The sequence below is a fragment of the Halichoerus grypus genome, chromosome 10 (genome assembly GCF_964656455.1).
Source record: "Halichoerus grypus chromosome 10, mHalGry1.hap1.1, whole genome shotgun sequence".
Classification (NCBI taxonomy): Eukaryota; Metazoa; Chordata; class Mammalia; order Carnivora; family Phocidae; genus Halichoerus; species Halichoerus grypus.
This window is the reverse complement of record NC_135721.1, coordinates 5,151,592-5,169,896: the sequence shown is the minus strand read 5'-3', so window position 1 is coordinate 5,169,896 and position 18,305 is coordinate 5,151,592. Positions and strand designations below refer to the sequence as shown.

The following is an 18,305-nucleotide window of genomic DNA, read 5'->3' as shown; positions in this document are numbered from 1 at the left end:
AAAGAAAAATTAAGGTAACCAAAATAAATACATACCTGAAAGTATTTTCCAAAGGAACTTTTTGTCTTAATAAACAGAAGATGGGTTTTTAAAACATAATTGTTGTGGATACCTTTTGAATGAATATTTTTACATAAAAAGTTAATTCATTAAACACTAAACCAGGGTTTCTCAAAGGGCAGCATCATTTCTTGGGTGGGGGCATGGGGATATAGTATAATTTGGGGACTTCTGGAAATATAGCACTACCCACCACCCAGTACACTTACCATTTGAAGAAAATTCCAGTATTTATCTGCAAAGTGGCCAAAAACCCCACAACCCTGTATCCCATTCTCCTTAGAAACCAGGGCTTTGTTGAGTCATTGTTATTGATGAAAAAGCATCATCTCTCCCAAATGTTTTAGGAGCATGGAGCAGGAATAAACCCAATGGTTTAATGCTCTATTCAAGGCAATCCTTGTCAAGGACTGGATTCTACCATCAGCTCAGCTGAATCAAAGAAGAGAGTTTAATATTTGGCTGCTGATATGCATGAGAGCTGCCATAAGAATGACCCTAACCTCATTGTCATTCAAAACCCCTATAAAGTTGAGCAGAGAGAAACAGTATTAATGGGCTTGTTTGCAAAACAAACAGTCCCATTCTTCCTCTTGAGGAGAGTTGTCAGTGAGAGCTGTGCCCTGTGTTTCAGGCACCCTGAAATCTACTGAAGTGCAGATCCAGACACAGAGCCACGTGCCTTGCGCCATGATACTTTGCCTCCTTCCCAATGGCCCACATATTGCTTTTTATGATTCTTGGGCTTTTTTGTGTGTTTTGTTTTCCATGCAGTGAGAACAACTGAAGGGTATTATTTAAGGTAGCCCTGTGAAACTCATCACAGGCGTGGTCACGGACATTGCTGACTGCGTAGTAGAGTGTGCCCTACAGGAACATCTGAGAAAGATCTGCTTACATTTTATTATCAGAAATGACTATGCTTTTAAGAGGCAAATAATTCGTTTTTTATCTTTTGGTCTCTGTAGCTTATCACAGATCCTGCCCACATTTTGGCATTAGATGCTAGAAAGCTTAAATCTGAGTCTGTGTGCAAACACTTCTGGATCCATCCTATTTCCCTCACTCACTTTCCTTTTGTTAAACACAATTCACATTCTTACTCATTTTTATTCAGTTTATCTTGTTATACTGACTGGGTTCTTGGTGAGATGAGTCACATCCATTTCAAAACAGAGCAGAAAAGGAATATGGGACAGGTATTTTAAAAAACAAATTTTAAATATTTATAGTTTGCCTTCTTCTAAAAAGCAAGTCGTTTTTTACGTTAAGTGGGGCAAAGAGTGGAGGGATTATATATGGTGTGGTTCTGGGCAGAGGAGCTGTGACTGAATGGATTCAAACTCAAAAGTACCCAATAAGGAGGGGGAGTGTTAGGGGGAGGGGCACTGGTGAGTGGAACAAGAGAAATACCACTAAAGACTCAAGATTTATCTACTCACCTACCGAAGGACATCTGGGTTGCTTCCAAGTTTGGGCAATTAGAAATAAAGCTGCTATAAACATCTGTATGCAGGTTTCTGTGTGGACCTAAGTCTTCAGCTCCTTTGGGTGAATACCAAGGAGCACGATTGCTGATCGCATGGTAAGATTATTTTTAATTTTGTAAGAAACTGCCAAACTGTCTTTTAAAGTGGCTGCACCATTTTGTATTTTCATGATGTTGGCTTTTGATTAGAACCTTTCTTTTCTGTGTGTGTGTGCATTTTTTAATTTAAATTTAATTAATTAACATATAGTATATTATTAGCTTCAGAGGTAGAGTTCAGTGACTCATCAGTTGTATATAACACCCAGTGCTCATCACATCACGTGCCCTCCTTAATGTTCATCACCCTGTTACCCCACCCCCCAACCCTCTCCCCTCTAGCAACCCTCAGTTTGTTCCCTATGGTTAAGAGTCTCTTATGGTTTGTCTCCCTCTCTGATTATATCTTGTTTTATTTTTCCTTTTCTTCCTCTATGCTCCTCTGTTTTGTTTCTTAAATTCTACATATGATATAATGATATATATATATGTATATATAGATAGATAGATATATGATATACCATATGATAATTGTCTTTCTCCGATTGACTTATTTCGTTTAACATAATACCCTCTAGTTCCATCCACGTCATTGCAAACGGCAAGATTTCACTTTTTTTGATTTGAGTAATATTCCATTGTATATATATACCACATCTTCTTTATCCATTCAAATATGAACTAAACCACCTTGGGTTGTGTATTTACCATTAGGATACTTCTAATACTAACAAACTACTGCTAGTGTAAGGATTAAAATACACCTATAAATACATATTTATAAATCATATATAATTATTCCTCTAGAGCTATCCTAGGAAAAATTACATAAACAAATTTCAAGGATAAATGAGAAAAAATCAATATAGGGGGATATTTTAATAATCTTTTCTCAAGGATAGCTCAATCTGGGAAAATAAATATCAAGGATGAAAATATTTCAACAGCATATTTATAAATATAATCTAATATATGCATATAGGTATGTATACATGCCTTCAAACTATATGATACCTGTTCTACTTAAGCCATGATAAAATATTTTATCATTTGCACATATAACATAGAAAATATATGTAGCAAAAACCCTCTGACCATAAGACTTTTAAATTAGAAATAAGCAAGGGGCACCTGGGTGGCTCAGTTGGTTAAGCGTCTGCCTTCGGCTCAGGTCATGATCCCAGGGTCCTAAGATTGAGCCCTGCATCAAACCCCGCATCAGTCTCCTCACTGATCAAGAAGTCTGCTTGTCCCTCTCCCTCTCCCTCTGCTTTTCCCCTTGCTTGTGCTCTCTCTCAAATAAATAAATGAAATCTTTAAAAAAAAAAAGAAGCAAAAACTCATACATTTATAAATTTAAAAATTAAAACATGATCCTGAATAACTCAAGTGTTAAAGAAGAAATAGAAATAAATTTTTAGAATTGAAAGACAGTGTGAGTTATTACGAGTCAAACTCATGGCATATAAAGAAAGTAGAATTTGATGTAAGTGAATAACCTTGAATAGATACTATGAAAATAAGGAAAGAATAAAAATAAGTGTGTTAACTGAACAATTCAAGAATCTTGTAAAGGACAATAAATTATAAGCATAAATAATTTAAGGAAATAAGTGCCCTCCCCCCCCCCAATTTTTTTAACATGCTTGACTAAGAGAAAAAGAGAAAAGGCCTCTTCAGTGGATTGTGGGGTCAGATTTATGTTCTCTATCTACCCATGGATAGATAGGTAGATGGATAATGTTTTCATCAAAATGGGTAACCTGTTCAACAGCCCTTTCCACCTCCTTCTAACTTGATGATAGAGCTGCCTCCCACACACTGTCGGGGATGAGCAGCCTGTTGGTGCCATTCCCCGACAGCTCTGCAGTAACCCAGTCCCGCCCAGGGGGACCTGAAGGGCATTGCCACCTCTTCCACACTGATGTAAGGAGGTATTTGAGGAGAGATTACCCCACATCCTGCTTTCTGATATGGTTGGGTGAATGTGGCAGTTTTTTGGATCTAAGACTAGACACATTTACAGTTGAGTCATCATACCAAGAAAAGAATAGAAGAAATTTGAAGAGTGCTGGGCCCCTGGTGGCAGTTTTGAGGTGGTTGAACTTACCCTTGATGCCCTGCACCTGCCCAGCCTCGGGACTCCTCAATATGGGAGAGAATAAGTCCAGTTCATCCCATCCACACCCACAGCCCAAATCACCCTCACGTAGGGTTAGAGCTCTTTCTTTAGTGGCCCCAGACAACAGGGAATCCAACACTGGTTTCAACCAGATGTGGCAGGAGCAAAAGAGACCACAACTACACAATTACACTCTTAGATGAAAACACACCCCAGCAACACCTCTCTCTGAACACAGAAAACTAAAATCATGCGGAGTTGATGTGCTTCACTGCAGAGACAAGATGGTCGCTTCTTCTGGATTTCCAATCATTTGATGATTCAAAATAGAGGAGGTGTTATACATGCCTTATTTTACAAGAGTATTCGTTGATGGCGTTGGTATTCACATGGCCCTTTGTTTTGGCACATTAGAAAATGTGTCTCCTATTTCCAAGCAGTGTGATCCGTGCTTTTGTTTGGATCCATCTCGTTGAATTTCTACAGCAACCCCACATAGTTGGAAATATCCCCATTTCAATAATGTGAAACAGGAGTCGAAGGAAGTTAATTGGAAGAACCTGACAAAGCATGACGTGAGAACTTGCCAGAATAGTAATAACAACAATGGCAGAAGCAGAAGTAACAACATTATCTTTGGCCTGCACAGATTGGTGTCCAGGAGGCAGCTAAACCACCATTAGTTTCCACAGTAAAATAGGCAGTGATCGAAGGTCTGGTGGTGCTGTCAGATGAAGATAAATTCACTCAAATATTGCATCGTGATCTAATAATAAAAAAAAGAGTGAAAAATTGTTTTCTTTGAGTGTCACGTAGACTTTGGTATCAGATAGTCAAATCTACTTTATTGCACATGACATTTTTGGGGGATCTATTTTACTTATATTTGACTTTCTTCCTTAAAAAATTCACAGTCGCATGTCTTTTCTCCAAAAGTAAAATGCTTCACACTGCACTCTAAACAGGACAGGGGCTTTCTTTTCTGAACAAAAATGAGGCTGTAACACCCACGTGGATGGGGAGAGGATACAGGCCACTTCTGCAGGAATCTCCTTACAAACAGATGTCAAGGTCAGGTAACCTGAGCAGCCCAGCAACCCAAGACAGGCCATGTGTGTGAGGGAAACCGGCATCCTGCAGTTAATGTCCTTTGGGCCCCCTGATTTCTACACATTCTCCTACCTGCATCTTGGCAAAACGATTTTGGGAAAACCGTTTTTCCATTCTAGCAGTCCTACTTTAAATTCCTTTTCACCATTTTCTTCAAAACAATGTTGATTTTAATGAGTCATGCCCATTTGAAGCCACTGATTTCTCACCCTTTCTGATTCATTGTTTTTTTCAATAATCTTGCAACATCCCTTAACGTCACAAAACTGTGTTTTTCCAATTTTCTTCATTTCATTTCATCATTATCATTTCTATGTGCTTCTAGTTCAATGTTAAGGAATCTGCCCTGCGAGAAAAATCATCGAATACCACCGTGCTTTGAGGTGCTTTGGGAAGGTGGAGATAATTTGCAATAGTCATAGCCTGCATTTAAATGGAGCCAAAACCTGAGATGGTTTGTGACTGCCCATTCCTCTGCCCTGGACAGAAACAGTCTGACCATGTTGAGCTCTATCTTCCCAAGTATAGGCCTTCACATACTGATGGTGACATGGGTAAATTTTAACTTCATTTCTTGAACGGAGCAGTGTGTCTCAATCACAAATCCGGCAAGTGTGGCTGTCTGCAGCGTATCCTAGCGTGCCATCACTTATGGACAGACTAGTGTGTTTGGGAAGATGGGATGCAGAAGGAGCAGCACAGAGCAAATATACTTATATACACCATGCATGTTTTGGGGTTAGAATAATAATTTAAAATGGTGGATAAACAGCTATCAAGAATAATTTCAATTCATGTCGAACATTAAGGATTTGCTTTATTTTTGCCAACTACAAGAACTGCGAAGATCACACTGTGGGCCTCACACCAGGGCTTGGCCATTCACACATGGGATATTTGAAAATATGCTTTTCTGTTCAGTAAAATAAATTTAAAGAAAAGATGTTCAGCTAAGAAAGACCAATGAGACACAGACGCATCTGATTGCTACAGCAGATCTGTCAACCTTGGTGAAAATTTTGCAAAATGGGAGCTGCAAAAGAGAATAGACATAGACGAAGAGTTTGGGCAAATTTGCTGGTGACATAAGATGTATGCGGGAACAAAGGGGGCATTATAGTGAGATCACGTGCATAGGTATAAATCCAAAGAAGTCAGAGAAAAATGAAACAGTGAATGAGAGGGACTGTGGTCCCATAAGAACACAGAGGCAGACACTTGGGTTGGACATTTCTTGGGAAGGAATACCCCAGCATAACAAAGTAGCTGCTACTGGTCTTCCCGTGCACTCGGCACCTCAGAAATTTACATCGTTCCTGATTCACGATGAATCTCAAAACTGGTCTGATTCCCAGCGATCTGTGGATAGAAAACATGGGACTCAGGAAAAACAGTAAGATTACTTATGGGAAAGGTGGGTCCATCCCTACTATCACACACCTTCATGGGAGTAAAAACAGACCAGCTTTTCATGCAGCAATAGTCATAATATTAAAATCCCTTATATTTCTCTGGCAATTAAGAGTTTACCATTATGTTTCATATTTATTAGGGTGTCAAACCTTCATCATGATCCTGTAAGGTAAGCCAGCTTGGACAGAGACAAGCTAGAATATAGCACCCGTGTTTAAACACACACACACACACACACACACACACACACACAAACAACAAAATTTTCCTGAATTCACACCCAGATAGCCACTAGGACTTTGTGCTGATCAAATACTCACATTTATTAGTAGCCCATGAGCCCTCTGGGTGGTCTTTCTTGCACACCCACCCCTACTTCTGCAGCCAGCCCTACTCGTTGGTTGGGTTACCTTATTTGGCCTCAGGCTCTTCAGCTCTTCTTGCTTTTACTGCTAGTCTTATACATACCCCTGTTTTATTCTCCTTTTTTCCTCATGATAACCCGATTCTGAGGCAACCAAGCCACACCATAGGCACACTGGGTATCCCCCGCCAGTCCGATGGTGGAATCATAGGCCTTACAGCCATCCGCTCCTTGTGAGTTTTCAAAGCAGTCCTCTATTGATTTCATATTCTTCGTCATCGTGCCAGGAAGGAGAATGTTTCTCTCACTTTGCTGGTGAAGATTGTAAGAGCCAAAGATCTGAACTGATGTGCTCACAGGCACATAATTGATAGTGATGGGAAGGAGACTTACATGTAACACCAGCACCAAGATTTGTGCAAAGTATTTGAAATCCACTGAGTTTTATTAGTGTTTGACCTCCTCGCATTGAATAAATAGCCTTAAATTTATATGAAACATTCTGATAATAACCACTACCTCATGGTATGTAAATAATACTTTACTGTGCAGAAAAATAGGAAATACACACACACACACAAACACATTTATACACATCTTTATTAGGACCAATTCATAGCAAGAATTGATTCGTGTATTAATTGGAGATGCCATTCATTTCTGGGGGAGGAAGGAGTTGGCAGGAAAAAAGCCAAGACTGCAATTTACAAATAGAGCTAGACACTCACAGGCTTGGCTCTCTTATCCACTGAACAGTCGTCCTCCCTTATCCGTGGGTGATATGATCCAAGACCCCCAGGGGACGCCTGAAATCGCGGAGAGTACCAAACCCTATATATACTACTACATGTTTTCCTATCTATATATACCTATGATAAAGTTTAATTTGTAAATTAGGCACAGTAAGAGATTAACAGCAATAACTAATAATAAGCCAGAACAGTTATAGCAATATGCTGTAATAAAAGTTACGTGAATATGATCTTTCTCTCTCTATCTCAAAATATCTTTTTGTACTGGACTCACCCTTCTTTCTTTTTTTTTTTTTTAAAGACTTTATTTATTTATTTATTTGACAGAGAGTGAGCATGCACAAGCCGGGGAAGGGGCAGAGGGAGAGGGAGAAGCAGGCTCCCCACTGAGCAGGGAGCCCGATGCGGGGCTCGATCCCAGGACCCCGGGATCACAACCCAAACCAAGGGCAGACACATAACTGACTGAGCCCCCCAGGTGCCCCTGGACTCACCCTTCTTCTTGCGATGAAGTGAGATGATAAAATGCCTACGTGATGGGGTGAGTGGGGTGAGTGACTTCGGCATTGGGACATAGCCTCCGGCTACTGCTCACCTTCTGGCCATGTCGCTGGACTGCAGGTGACTATAGGCAGCTGACACCGTGGAAGGCGAGACCACAGATGAGGGAAGACGGCTGCAGTTCTTCCAGACAGCGTCATCGAAACTGTAGAAGAGCGAACAGAGCTGACCTCGAGAGCACTCCGAACACAGAATGATTACTTCAAGGGACCAGCAAACAGAACTTGTGGAAAGGTCAGGATGAATCCCTCTCCTATAAAGAATAATTTAGGCTACATTTCTACAAGGTCAGCAGAGCTATTGACTAAATTATTTTTTATTCCTTCTCTGAGACTGATAAGAATGCCCAGTTTCCTCTCCCAGAATCAAACCAACCAACCAACCAAACGAAATAACTTCATCTACTGGGTTCTGTATAAAATGACCATGGTCATAGGTGCCAAATGACAGGAATCTGAGCAAAACACAAGATTGAGGGAAAGGAGGAGTCGATCCATTCCAATGATTCTTAATATGCCTATTGCCTCCATGTCCATGGGGGGCTAATCGGGTGAATTGAAAAGTACTAGTAGGAGTAAGTAGAATATATACACACACATGCACACACACATAGGTAATTCATAATTTAAGAACAAAATTTTATTAATTCATTCCATGCTATTAACTACATAAAATTAATATATAATTACATATAACATATAATTATATCTATCAGATGTAAGGTAGTATACAAAACAATCCCAGTCTCCAGAAGACCCTCCAGAGAGCAGGAAAGCTCAAATACGCTTGCAAATCCATAGGACATGGTGACGTTGAGATAATCACCGTAACAGAAGTGCAGATAGAGTGGTGTGAGGCTACAGGGGAAAAATAATTCTTCTTTTGCCGGGAAGAACTGTTGACATGATGGAGGGCTGGAAATTTGTGTTCTTCTTTTAAGTTTCTTAATTTGCCTATCAGAGAATTATAAATTTAGCATAAATTTTACCTGACAAAAAGGCTGAGATTTAGAACATTGGGTTTTGCCCCATCCAGGGTAAATTGAGTCTGAGAAAAGCCATTTCCTTGATGAGGAACCTGGTGGCTCATCTTACAATAAAACACACTCTCTTCTCACAGTGAAGCGCCGTTACCATTCCCGTGAAATGGCATGTTCTCAAGAGGTAATTGCAAATTTCCTTCCCAAGCTGAAATTTAGGAATTACCAAGCAGGCCCTGAAATCAAAAGCACCAGTTGGCTCCATGTCCCTTAGCAAATTTTTTCCAGAAGTAAATAATTGTTACTGGCTGAAATGACATTCAGCCGAGACAAAACGGCCCTTCTGAGGCCCAGTGGGGTGCTAATGGTCAGATGGTATGTCCTTAACTTGCTGTGACTTGGAGCGGTGCGCTGAATCTTGCCCATTCTGTTTGAAACACTTAGCTTTTCAACAGCGAGTGCTCAGAAGGAGAGGAAAATTGCTCTGTCCTCAGAATGAAAACAAGGAAGAGCAAACGGAAACAGAATTGGTGAGCAGCCCTCTTAGAAGCCAAGGTTTGTTTCTTCATCATTGCTAAACTGGGGGGAATTTATTGTTGAAAATTTCTAAAGTAAAAGACCAGGCGCAGTCATGAACAATGGCGTGTTTAGTGGCTGTAAATCAGCAAGGACACTGAATAAGACATGTGCTTCAAAATGGGGAAAGTATCAGGAAGGAAGGAAGGAAAGGAAGGAGGGAAGGTGGGAGGAGGAGAGGGAGAAAGGGAGGAAGGAGGGAAGGAAGTTGGGAGGGAAGGAAAAGGAAAAGGAAAGGGAAATGCCTATCCAAAGCATAGTAACACCACCAGTTTGAAAGTGACTCCCTTCTATTCATGAAATGAGTCCAGCAGATGGTTCTGAGTTCTTACGGAATCCTCATCCACAGAAGCACGACTGATACAATGCAATCTCTCCAGGTTTCCCGGGCTAGAAATCCTCAGTCTAAAGGCCTCTAAAGAGAGGATCATTTGCCTCTTGGAAATAGGGCAGGCAAACAAGGGAGGCCTCCCTCACCTAAAGAAATGACCCTCTACTTGCATTCCTGCTCCCCTGTTGATCCCGGCAGCCAGGGAACTGCCAGGAAGGGCTTGCTGCTGGCCATGTGCTTTCTTCTTTTCTTCCCAAGTTTATTTTCACAGGGGTGGGGGGGGCATGAAGGTGGAATCACTGCTGAGGCGATATACAGAGCAGAGCACAAAACCTGGTAGCTGCACTGCCTTCCAGGTACCGAGCAACCCGAATATGACCAACGTCCCTTACACGGTGTCCGAGTCATTCTTGTGCAGAGGAGCGTTGGAGGGAAGCTACAAGCATTTACTGACTACCTATAGCAAACCAGACCCTGAGCAAGGCCTCTTCACAGAGGCTGTATTGTTCAATATTATTTATTCTTGTAGAAACTCTGTAAGGCGGGGGATTTGCCCACTCTGTGGATGAGCATGTGGAGGGGAACACGTCCTTGTGCGTGCAGAGATTTAATCCACCCCAAAACAGTGGGATCTCTGCCCTGTGGGAAGTGGTAGAGTGCGGGGAACTTGGCTACATTTTCAGTCGTGCTTTGGGAGGCCAACATTCAACTGTTTGCTGTCCATTTTCCCAGACCACTTCTCTGTCCAGATATCCTGTTGATTTTTGAGTAACACTGAATCCTCCCAATGAATTTCCTTTCTGCATCAAGTATCTATCTCTGCTTCAGATACCTACTCAGGAGTCCCCTGTTTGCCTCAAGAACTCTGAGTGGCACGGAGAATTAGAAAGCAGAACGCTAGGGAATGAGTCCAGAGGAAGAGCTCCCACTGCTGTCTGGACTGATGGTGGAAAGTGCCGGAAGTTCCATGAAGGAGGGTTTGGTCTGAAAGGATCTGAACCTCAGGGTAAGGGAATAAGGGACCAAAGTCCCAGGCAGAGGGAATAGCATTAGCAAAGGCACAGTGGCAGAAAGGATGTGACGTGCACCGCCCCAGGGCAGAATCATAGCTAGTTCTGCTGACTTCCTGTGAACTCTTAAATTGAACTTCAGGGTAGCTCTGCTACAATGAGGGACTGTCTCCTGATTTCTCTAATTTCTTGATTTCCATTTTCCATGGGGTTCAATTTGTGACAAGCAATCTTTTGTCTATTACTTCAGCTCAGAAATGCTTGAATAAAAGGTCACGTATGCAGCCAGATAAACACAGTGGCATTTCTTTGTGCACATATTTTGTTGATGTACCTACAGACCTTAAAAAAACAAAAAAAACAAAAAAACAAAAAACTTTTGTGGCAAAAATGCTTTCAAATTTCTGTTTAAAAGAGTTGGTAGGGAACTAAAGCCAGTATGATATTGAATAGGGAAATTGCTTTAAAAACAAAGAGGGAGAAGAAGGAAAGGGAAAGAAGACAAGCAGTAACATGCTTCTTCTATTTAGAGAAAGAAATGGGTCAGAATGCATGCATTAGTCTTCTGAACTATGCACCCTGGCGTATTAAGCAGCTTGATCAGCCTTCTAGAAAGGAGAAGTTTGCTTAGAAATCAGATGCATCTCTTAGACCATGCACATCCTGTGACCAAATAGTCTGTCAAGATATTATTCATGTGAAAAACATTCTTTACTACATCTTTTTTATTTAGAATATAAACAAAGCTAGAAATATCCACTTAACCCAACATAGTTCTCTACCAAGTAGCTGATTTTTCATTGTTCTAGATAGAGGAGCGAGGGATGAAACATTTTAAACAAGCCCAGGAACTATGATTTGGGGCATGGTCACAGGACTGGTATCGGCACAGAACAGTTGAAGTGTCCTCCCGCATAGAGGCTGTTTTCACTGAGTTAAGACGGCAGGCCGAGTCTGAGGCATCCAGGATTGCTGGGATGAGTTTGCAAAATGGCATCAGAGAGACCCACGCAAGAGCAAAGCCATTAGCCCAGCCTTGGTTGTTCACCTTGCAGTCATGATTCTTGACTTCGGACAATCCAAAGAGAAACTTGTGCTGCAGGGGCTGGTCCCTAATTCTATGTTCATACCTCAATGCCTCCACACCAGGCTTGAAGCAGCAATGCACCCAGGATCCTGGGAAGAATATTTTGATAAGAAAAGCAAAGTGCCATGAGGATCCAAAGGTTTGACTAGTTAGGAATCGAGCTGAATAAGCTGTATTAATCAATACGGCATAACATCAGAAAGCTGTAAGAGTGGTCCTTCTGGATTCCTACAAATGGTCAAAAACCAAGATATCTACCCAAATTGTAGCACAGGGAAGGCTCCATGGGCCCTCTTTGTGCTCCCCATGTGTGTAATTCAGTGCTTCATTTTAGATCACGTACTCATTCAGGGTTACTGGAATGTTTATTCTGTCCCTAATTCCGTGCTTCCCAGGGTAAGACAGAGAAATAGTGAGACAGAAAATACATTCCCTGCGCTCAAAGTGCACAGAAGAGACACAAGGCATGTCATAAAAGCACCATAATGCAGGGGCTATCAAATGAATGATCTGAAATACAAGCACTCTGACCGATGATGCTTCTTAGATATGTTTAAGAGTCAGAAATATATCGAAATATGATTCGCATTTTTTTAATTTCAGTTAATCATTCATCAAATGCTTACTTAATACCATATGATTCTATCACCACTCAACCAGAATTTCTCAAACTTACTATGCTTAAGTATCGCTTGGGATCTTTGTTTAAAAATGTATATCCTGGGGCGCCTGGGTAGCTCAGTCGTTAAGCATCTGCCTTCTGCTCAGGTCGTGATCCCGGGGTCCTGGGATCGAGCCCCGCATTGGGCTCCCTGCTCAGCAGGAAGCCTGCTTCTCCCTCTCCCACTCCCCCTGCTTGTGTTCCCTCTCTCGCTGTCTCTCTCTCTGTCAAATAAATAAATAAAATCTTTTTTAAAAAGTGCATATCCTGGGGCACCTGGGTGGCTCAGTCGTTAAGCGTCTGCCTTCGGCTCGGGTCATGATCCCAGGGTCCTGGGATCGAGCCCCGCATCGGGCTCCCTGCTCCGCGGGAGGCCTGCTTCTCCCTCTCCCACTCCCCCTGCTTGTGTTCCCTCTCTTGCTGTGTCTCTCTCTGTCAAATAAATAAATAAAATCTTTTAAAAAAAAAAAAAAAAAAAGTGCATATCCTGAGATGCATGTTTTCACTTGGGAATCTATGCGGGTAGAAGGGCCTGGGTGATTCTAATGCAGGCAGGGCTCCCCTCATCCTTTGGGAAACTCCATGGAGTAAAGCTCTCTGCCCAATCTGTTAAACATCACAGCCTCATCTGGAACTTGTCATATTGTAGATATTTAATACATATTTATTAAATGAATGAATGACCACCATTCCTTACAGACCAGGCATTGTGGTGAGTGCTCAGAATGTGAAAGCCGATAAGTCACTGGACTTGGTGGTCTCAGTATAAAGTGTCTGACACACTCGAGACTCCGTGAATGACACAGTGAAAAATATTTACTATCGCTATGTACCCGGCACCGTGCAAACACTGAAAACACAGCTTACAAGTGCCCTGACAGAGGGAGCGTAGGGTGCTATTAGAACACAGAGAAGGGCCTGGCGTGAGTCTGCCCTCTTGAAGGGCTGCTCCAGGACCTGCCTTGCCAACAGCCAGAATTTCTACTTAGTCCTTCCTTTGCCAACATCTTCACTTCCACCATCAGGTTAAATAGTTCATGGATGGGAAACTGATGGAAAGGAAGCCACCTGCAGGCTTCCAGAAACCAGTGGATTTTAACAAAAGATGTAAGGATCTCCGGTTCTTCTCCCAGCACTTGGGAGCTCAGTACTCAGAGAATGAACTGCATGCTGCACTGAGAGAGAAAGAGAGAAAGAGAGAGAGGGAGAGAGAGGGAGAAGGAGAGGGAGGGACAGGGGGAGAGAGAAAGGGGAGAGAGAGGGAGGGAGTGAGAGGGAGAGGAAGAGACAGAAGGGGGGAAGAGAGGGAGGGAGAGAGAGGGAGAGGGAGAGAGAGGGGGAAGGACAGGGAGATTGCAAGTTGAAAAGACACCATAGGTAAGAGTGTGAGGTTCTTGGGGCCAATGGAGCCATGTTGAAAATGTTCCCATAACCTAAGGGGTTCTATCTTTTTCCCACGGACACTAGAGAGCCACCCGGGATTAGACTCTCAGTCAATTTTGTTTTGAATACTTTACTCTGAATGAACTGATCGTGGATGAGAGAGCAACGAATCAGAGGGAGGTCAGTGGTGAGGTTCCTGCAGTGGCTAAAGCCAAGCTGAAGGCTTGTACAGAGGCGCTGGCTTGGGGCTTGGGAGAGAAGGGACAGATGGAAGATAATGCATTTAGGAGGTAGACTTGGCAGAGTTCAGACAGCCCATGGTAGTATTTTGAGAATTTCCCAAAGACACTCCCAAGTTTAATCCTCTGATTGCCAGTTTCACACATGCCAGCTGACATGTGTATCATTATCTTATCATGGCTCTCCTGAGAGGGAGCAAAATGCAGGATCAATGTCATAAACACAGCTCCCTGTGCCACAGAGGTTAAGAAGGTGGAACAGATTTACAGCGATCTTGACAATCACCGATGCCTAGCTTTCTTCTTGCTCATTACCTCTGCTAAGGACCCATGGGTTGGCCCAACAAACATAAGTCGTACAACGAGGCCCCCGAGTGCGATCCTTTGTGCTTCTCCTAGACAGCCAAGCAGCTCCGGCTTTGACATTTCTGTTCAGTTGGATTCAGCTTGGGCCACAATCTGCTTGCCTGCTTTGGGAGAATTCTCAACTGCTACTCAACCTGTCTCCCTCTTCATGGGGCTTGTCAGAGCTCCTGCTTGCGCACACTTCCTACAGAGACAACGTGAAGGAGCATGCAATCATGGCTGCAGAACTCTAGTCATACCTGGTTGGTCTTTTCATCCCCTGTCCTAACCTCTGTTTTGTCAGCTCTGGTCCTTTCTGCCCTAAATATTCAGGCCACAGAGTCACCTGGCTCCCATCCTGGTGCGTTATAGATTCCATTGCACTTTTCTCTCTGGCAGTTCTACCGGCCACACAAAAGAAGCTGGTGCACCTGACCCTACACCATGTGGCTGCTCAACCCTTCTCATAGCCTACCTACCAGAGAGAGGACTTGTCCCACCTCATCACTCAACGAACACTGATTTACCTCAGTTCAATTCCACAAGCATTTCAGGAGAACCTACCATGTGCCTGTCACTATAATAGTCAATGAAGATACAACAATAAATAAAACAGTTCTAATAATCCAGAAGCTTATCATCCAAATGAGGGCATATAAATAAAACCAATTAATTATGAAAACATAAAATGACATAACTGCTAAATAGAATACAAACACCGTGCTAGGCCAGCAATGAGGAGGAAATAGATAATTCTGATCAGCAAAGATGTGAGAAGAATGGTTTAATGAGGTTTCATTTGTTTTGTTCTGAATCAGCTCTACTGAGGCATAATTTATAAGCAATAAAACATTTTAAGTATACAGTTCAGTAAGTATTGATAAATTTGTGTACACCCATGAAACAACAATCACAATCAAGATATACAATGCCTCCGTCACCCCAGAAGTTCCCCCGAGCTCTTCCTATTGGACTCTCTCCCCTGCCCCCAAGATCTGTGTTCTAGCAATATAGATTAGACTCCTCCTTCCTACACTGGGTACAAACGGAATCCCATAATATGTACCCTTTTGTCTGCCTTCTTTGTTCGGTATGATACTTCGGAGATTCATTCATATTCACGTAACAGTGCTTAATTTCTTGTTCTTGGGAATAGCGTTCCATTGTATGCAGATATTGCATCTTGTTTATCCACTCACATGTTGATGGCCAGTTGGGTTTTGTCCAGTTGTAGGCTACAATGAATAAAGCTGCTGTGAACATTTGCATGCATACAGATGTGTGTTGTGGCTGTAAGCATTTTGTGAATTTTCATTTCTCTTGTGTAAATACCTGGGAGTCGAATTGTCAGGCCATGCAGTAAGTTTGATTAACTTCATAAGAAACTGCTAAATTGCATTCCAAAGCAAATGTTATCATTTTATATTCTCATCAGCAACATGCAAGAGGTCCATTGGTCCCCATCTTGATAACGCTTGGTACTGTCAGTCTTCTTTACATCTTAACCACCCAAGTGGGTGTGTTAGTCGTATCCCACTGTGATTCTAATTTGACCTTCCCTGATGACTAATGTCCTTTAACAGTTTTTCACGTGTTTATTGACTGTTCACACATCTGTTTTTGCATTAGTGCCTATTCAAAGTTTTTAACTGGGTATTTGTCTCATTGAATTTTAAGGTTTATTCCCCACATATTCTATATACAAGTCCTTGGACAAATATATGTACATATATAGCTAATATTTTCTCCCAATATGTAGCTTATCTTTTCATTTTCATAAGGTACCTTTTAAAATGCAGACATTTTAAATTTTGATGAGGTGCGTGTCACCAATTCTTAATAGGCATTGCCTGTTTTGTCCTCTTTGCCAACCCCAGAGTCACAAAGGTTTGTCTCTTCACTTTTCTCCATAAGTATTACAGTTTTAACTTTCAGATTTAGGTGAATGATCCAGTCTGTATTAATTTTTTTGTGTATACCATTTAATATCAGAAGACTAATCCTGTAGTTAAATTCACTATCGAGGGGTACCTGGGTGGCTCAGTCATTAAGCGTCTGCCTTCGGCTCAGGTCATGATCTCAGGGTCCTGGGATGGAGCCCCACGTCGTCGGGCTCCCTGCTCAGTGGGAAGCCTGCTTCTCCCTCTCCCACTCCCCCTGCTTGCGTTCCTTTTCTCACTATCTCTCTCTGTCAAATAAATAAATAAAATCTTAAAAAAAATTCACTATGGAACTTCTAATTTCAAATAACGTATATTTTACTTCTGTTTCATTTGTTTCTTATTAGAGATTCTGGTTCTCTGTTGAAATTCTCTTGTTTGTTTTCTCTTTTCTTCTATTTCCTTATGTGTATTAATCACAGTTATATGAAACTCATTTTCTATTATTTCTAATGAGAATGATCTATCGTTTTCTTTCCTTTGTCTGCTTTGTCTTTGGATTCCAGTCCACTTTCAGAGTGATTTGAGTGGCTTTAGCCTCTTACCCTGTGTAGCATCTCTATTATGATGTTTCTTGCCCTTACTAAACACCAGTCCTCTGGGTGAACCCCAGATTCTCAGCCTCTTGCTCTGCAAACAGATTTGGCAAATGCCCCCAGGGAAAACGGCTCCAGAGCTCAGTTTAGCCCTCTGAGGTTCTCTCCCGCCTGAAATCCTGGCCTCTTCGGGCCCCATTGCATCATTAGCTCACTAACGACCTCACACATAATATATTTGTATTTGACTTGGCACTTCTTATTGTTTCAGCAGAGACACTGATCTTTGCAAGCAATCCTACCTCACCCAGAATGCAGTCCTTGCATTTTCCCACATGTGGTGAATATGGATGTGAAAACCATTCAGAGACGGTGCTGCCCTGCTCTCCAGCCCCACAGAAGTCATCGAATCACGGTGGACAGTGACTGCAATAACTAGCAAAGCTTACTTCAACATATCAGGGTACAAAATACATCACATCTTGATGGTGAAATCATTTTAAACAGGAACTCCTTTTGCACTGTGGTTTTACTCAGCCAGGTCCCTCGGGTCAGGCAAAGAGAGTGTTGGGGCATGCCAGCTTGGTAATTCCTCAGGTTGGATAGAGCCCACTTTACTTCCTCTGACCTTCCATTGCCTCCAACAAGTCACACGGTCTCACCGAAATGCAAGGAAGCCTCGGAAGAGTGGTCCCTGGCGGGGAAGCCACTTGTCAGAAACATGTCCACACTCTGGAGATGAAGATGACAATATTCAGTGTCCGTGGATCATCCCTGCGACGGCAGACGTGTAGGGAAAGACTCTGGAGGTAACGCTGGGGAAGAATACAGACAGGTGTGGGTGGGAAGGCAGCAGAACGGAGAGAACGTGCTTTCTTGGAACAAAGGAGAAATCAAATGGTTAGACCAGAAGTCAGGATAATAAAACACAATATTTTTCACAAATCTACACTGCCATGTATGAAATATGTACATGTTTTGTGTATCACTAAGAAGGAAAAAAGGGCTACCTACTATGTAAGGATACAGTGCTTTCAATTAATACGAACTGTAATAAGCCTGTCAATTGCAGTTATTAAAACTAGTCATATGGTTTTCATGAAGTAGGGTTGATGAGATCTTGTAAAGTTTTGCCCTCCTTCTCCCAAAATATGCAACCTAGTCAGCTGAGGCTTACAGTAAGTTAAGAGTCAACAGTGGAGTTCACAGCCGGCATCATGAGGTCCGAGAGAGACTCTCAACTTAGTATTACTGAGGCCCTGACTATGACCTCCCTTCAAGGGTTTTACTTTCATTTTTGTTTTTACT

At 42.1% G+C, this 18,305-nt stretch overlaps 1 long non-coding RNA gene across 1 annotated transcript in view; it reads left to right on the top strand.

The window, feature by feature from the left end:
- Window positions 1–17,946, top strand: part of LOC118549936 (uncharacterized) — a 36,599-nt gene extending 18,653 nt beyond the window's left edge. Inside the window, exon 4 of the long non-coding RNA XR_013441571.1 lies at window positions 17,269–17,946. This is a non-coding gene — a long non-coding RNA (uncharacterized LOC118549936). The remainder of the gene's footprint in view (window positions 1–17,268) is intronic.
- Window positions 17,947–18,305: the final 359 nt, after the last annotated feature.